Source organism: Bidens hawaiensis, unplaced genomic scaffold (genome assembly GCF_021521415.1).
Source record: "Bidens hawaiensis isolate Kalapana, Puna unplaced genomic scaffold, B.hawaiensis_p1.1 tig00035923_1, whole genome shotgun sequence".
Classification (NCBI taxonomy): domain Eukaryota; kingdom Viridiplantae; phylum Streptophyta; class Magnoliopsida; order Asterales; family Asteraceae; genus Bidens; species Bidens hawaiensis.
This window is the reverse complement of record NW_027496257.1, coordinates 36,967-42,407: the sequence shown is the minus strand read 5'-3', so window position 1 is coordinate 42,407 and position 5,441 is coordinate 36,967. Positions and strand designations below refer to the sequence as shown.

Below are 5,441 nucleotides of genomic sequence, written 5' to 3'. Positions count from 1 at the left end.
TTTGTTTATACCATAGACTAAATGTAATTTTTTATATTAAAAATCAACAATTGATTTGGTTTATCACGAACATGAGGTATAGTAATAACTAATAAGTTTTAAATTTGTTTATTATTATTATTATTATTATTATTATTATTATTATTATTATTATTATTATTAACTTTTTTGATGCCTTGATATGTTTTCACATTATGGTAATTATATATGGTTATTTTTAGGGGTGAGTAGAAAAACGAATTAACCAAACCGAAACTGAAACCAAATCGAAGTATTAACCGACGGTTATTTTTTTTTAAATTCGATTTTTCGGTTTCGATTCGGTTATCCATTTTTAAAAAACCGAAAAAAACCGAACCGAATCGATTGATGGTGATAAAGATTATCAAGATGACAAAGAATGGACTAACTTTATAGATAAACAAGATGACGAATGAAGATTGAGATTAAACTTATAATGTTTTTTGATTTAGAACTTTGTTAAATTTTAAACTATATTTAGCAACTTTATATTCGTATAGTATCACGTAACACGTGCCTATTTTTGTTTTTTGAATTCAATATTCTAATACGTTCTTATATATGCTTAAAATTTGCATTTTCATTTTTTAAAATTTTTTTCAATGTCTACATAGAACTGGAAAAAAAAAGACGAAAATAACCGAATCGAAACCGAAAATAACCGGAAAACTGAACGTTTTGTATATTCAAATAACCGATTATTTCAGTTTTAGTTTGGGTTCTCCAGTAACGAACCGAATCAAACCATGCTCAGACCTAGTATTTTAGATAAGAACTATTATGAAGTTTAAGAAGATTAGATATTACACAATATACGTTGATTATATATGTAACGACAAAGTTATCGTTTACAGCAATAGTCAGAGTTTTAGAGAACGGGGAAGTCAAAAAAAAAATTTGCTCTCTTGTGTAGATCAATTTATTCATATATGCACTTTATACCGTGTGAAATTTATTTACAATCTATTCATATATTCCATTCCGTGTAGATAATTTATTCATATTTTACAATCGTGCTGGTTGGCGGGTAGAACCCCAAGTTAATTTCATATTATAATTTTTTAAATTTTAGCATTTACCGATTAACATTGCTAGCTAGATTCGCTTGATCGAGGCTTCTATGAGCTTGAAGTCTAGGAATCTTGAAGAGGATCATTGGTTAATGGATACGCGGTCTGATTAGCGGTTGCAAGAGGTATGTTAAGTGAATACTTTAAGTAATTGAAATATAATTAGTATTTAACCTATATGACTTGATAGTGGAGATTTTGAAAGAAAAAGAAAAATAAATGGTTAGGCTAAATGTACCTCCCCGGTTGCTTGTCATACCTCCCCTTGGAAAAACCAACTTTCATATTAACTCTTGAAATCATATAATTACCAAATTAGCACAAAAGTAAGGATTTAATATTAACTTTTTTACAAGTTGCGTTTTCTTTTTATGATTTCGAGTTTAGGGTTTTGGGTTTCGGTTTTAGGGTTTAGGGTTTAGGGTTTAGGGTTCGGTTTCGGGTTTAGGGTTCGGTTTTAGGGTTTAGGGTTCGGTTTCGGGTTTCAGGTTTAGGGTTTCAGTTTTAGGGTTTAGGGTTCGGTTTAAGGTTTAGGGTTCGGTTTCGGGTTTAGGGTTTAGGGTTCGGTTTCGGGTTTCAGGTTTAGGGTTTTGGGTTTAGGGTTTAGGATTTAGGGTTTTGGGTTTTTGGTTTATTTTTTAAAAGATAAAGTGGTAAAATAAAGATATTATAAATATATATACTATTAAAATTAAAAAAAGATATTATAAATATTTATAATATTTATATTTAAAATATTAATATTAAAAAAATAAATTAATAGTAATACTTGATAATTTTTAATTTGATATATGTAGTGGAGGTTATCAAATGAAAGTAATGTTGTAGGGACTAATATGTATATAAATAATGTCAAGAGCTAATTGTAATTTATGTAATGAGTTTAGAGGGGGAGTATATTTAGTAAAAATGGAGTAAGAGGGGTACGTTTAGCCGCACCCAAGATAAATTGCATACAAATTAACTTGAAACTTAATTAATGGATATCTGAAGTAAATTTATGGAACTATTTTTCTTAATTTAAAAATTTTCATATCTAATAATTGTGTAACAATCCATGTAAAAAATATCTTTTTGAATATTGATAAACTCATTTTTAAATCCTAAATTTGAAAGTATTTAAATTTGAAACATGAAGCGTGATTTGAGGAATAAAAGAATCGAATTAAATTAAAGACTGATTAAGTTCAAGTTTTATTTAATAAAAAGAGAAATCAATTTAAGTTCACAATTTCACATTATTTGTTAATACAAGTAATTGAAACTGTAGTTTTCATGTTAGTTTTATGTTAAAAAAAAGTGATGTAAGCTATATCATATTATAAATTTTATTACAATCTTTTAAAAAGTCTTATTACTTTACAAAAAACTTTAGCTTATTTCACTAAAACCATACATAATTGTAAACTTTTTCATGAAGATGATATAGAAGCCGTTGCAGAATGAAAAAACAACCCGCATCTGGAAATGCAAATACAAACTACTTATTAAAACTTTATATGCACTTTACAATATATACCTACTATATATGAAGATTGTTCCCCATGAATCTTCATAAGATTCAAAAGAGCAACATCAATCGCTGGCATCCAAAATGATAACATCTAGTGCAACCATTTTAACCTTCGTCGAACGAAAGGCTGCATACCCTGCTAAACGACGTCAAGTTATTGAATGCTAAGTGAAAAAGTAAAAAATAAATGTAATATGTTTTGTATAAAAGGTTTTTATTTTGATTCTACAAAACAAGTAAATAAAAATTGTGTTTGATTGTGTAAAAGAAAAATAAACTTATTTCACTTAAATGCAAAGCTTTATCTCACCACCTTCTCATAATAACAGAAACAGTCAATAAACAAATAACAATCGATCTCCTTTTCCGTCTCAATCGCTTATCCCCAAACCCCAAAACATGTCTTGAATATTCATCATGAATTGTTTTTGTTACAAACATCTGTGATTTGTTCGCATGTTAATTTGATAGTCTTTTCATTTATATATCCGACCCCTATTGTATGAATTTGAAACACAAACCTCAAAACTACACAAGATCATGAACACCCTCGTACAAAACGAAGAACAACCCTTATTCGACCGAAAGCCGAAGAAGACGGTTACACGAAAAGCAGTCCGAAGAGCATTCAAGCTCACATCTCATATTCTCATCTATCCAACCTTCTTCCAACAGGCTCCGTCCTCACTTTTCAAACCCTAGTCCCGATTTTCACATGTGCAGGCACGTGCCGGACCCAAGTCAGCCAAGTTCTAACATCGGCCCTGCTGTTTCTTTGTGGGATCTCTTGTTTTGTGCTGTGTTTTACGGATAGTTTTCGTGATAGTAAGGGAAAGGTCCGGTATGGGATAGCAACTTTCTCGGGTTTGTGGGTAATTGATGGTCGGCTATGGTTTCTCCTGAGAAACTTAGCGCGCATAAATTGAGGTTGATTGATGTATTTCATGGATTTTTATCGTTGATTGTGTTTGGGACAATTGCGGTTTTTGACAAGAATGTTGTTAGCTGTTTTTGTCCAAAACCATCTGAGAATATGGTTGATCTGCTGGCTATATTACCGATAGGCGTAGGAGTGTTGTGTAGCCTCTTGTTTTGTGTATTTCCAACAACTAGACATGGAATTGGTTTTCTACTTTCGGAAACGTAGGCATTGGTTTGGTTTCGATGTATCCGATTTGTTATGCTACACGTGTACCAATAACATACGAATTCTATATCATCGAGTACTTTCCGCTCGGCTAGTTAATGTCACTCGAGTTTTCTATAACGTGAGAACTGCGACAATTATACTAATCTCATCAATCCATTTTAGATTTAGATGTTTTGATATGACAACCCATATCTTCATAGTTTGTTCATCTCTCTGGGATTTTATTCGAGGGATCAGGGGTATGCAAGGAAAATGAAACCAAGCATCAAGAAAAGTAGTTCACATGTCTCTAAAGTCTAAACCAATTAATTGTTCGAACTTTAAATATCATCGTGTCAATAGTGTCGGTCGACGGATTAAATTTGAATGTAACCCATATTTTTATGTCGGAAATTGTCATCCTTAAATTAAATACTAACTCAATAGTTTAGAAGAGAGGAACAGAAATATTGACTAAATAGTTTAGAAGAGAGGAAAAGGAATATTGACGCGAGAGAACGACAAAGGCCACAAAGGCTTTTCCACAGATAAACTTAATATTGATTTAATGGACACGTACAAGTCACAACTCTTACAATATTACACTAAGATGAATGCTAGGAAAAAAAAAGTATATTCTTAATTAATTGTTTCCGATTCACTTGATCTTCCTAATTCGAAATGTGGCCCAAATTCCGTCTCATTAGTGTACTAACAAACCTCAAGTAGAGTAGTGTACTGTAATTAACGCTCCGGCCATAACTGAATGTTTTAGCTATTCAACTATTTTTATCGACCATTCATACTTGAATCTCTCACTCACCAAATGCTTTACGTTGACTAGCTGATGGACACTAGCGTAATTCTAAACTAACCCAACTGTCTTGAACCAAGGAAACCTTCTAATCACCCAAAGAGTTTCACATGTTGGACTTAATTGTATCGAGCAACACGAGCAATAAAGATAATTTTGTGAGAACTCCTCACGACTCTTTCAATATTATTAAGAATGAAAAACCACACAAAATACAATGACTCTAAACCATCTATTTATACTAAAATTATGACTTGCTCATCAAAAAACCTAATTAGATTTAAACTAGGAAACCAAATAAATTAATAATAATAACCAAATCTTATTCCTAATTTAATAAACTAAACCGACTCAAACTAAAACTCTTTAAACTTTAAACCTTTATCAAGATTAATCCTTCATTCACCCCCTTAATCTTGATATGGACTCGTTACTCTTCAATATAGTGTTGGATCCAAATCTTCACGAACCAAATTAGTAGCTTACTCTTTCGGTTTTGGCCCGGGGCACTCATATGCAAAGTCACCATACTCAAGACAATTATAGCATCTGATATGAGCTTTACCTCGACCCATACCTTTCTCCTTTTGATTTTCACTGGGTTGGAACTGACCACCTCAACCTCGTCCAACGCCACGTCCTTTACCTCGGCCACGTCCATAGTCACTTTTCCCTCGTCCACAACATTCACAAACATCCTCTTCATTCTTCGAACTTTCTTGTCCATCAGTTTTAGTTAGCAACAACTTACCTTGTCCGCTATCACCCGTCTCATCTTGCTCTCTGATTCGTTCCTCATAGGCCTTCAACCTGCCTATTGTTTCTTCGAATGGCATGGTGTCAAGATCTAAATACTGCTCAATAGAAGCAACAATCTGAAGATACTTCTTTGGC

General features: G+C 32.2%; 1 pseudogene; it reads left to right on the top strand.

Annotated features, from left to right (window-relative positions):
• Window positions 1-3,144: 3,144 nt before the first annotated feature.
• On the top strand, window positions 3,145-3,751 carry LOC143587919 (protein DMP4 pseudogene; annotated as a pseudogene).
• Window positions 3,752-5,441: the final 1,690 nt, after the last annotated feature.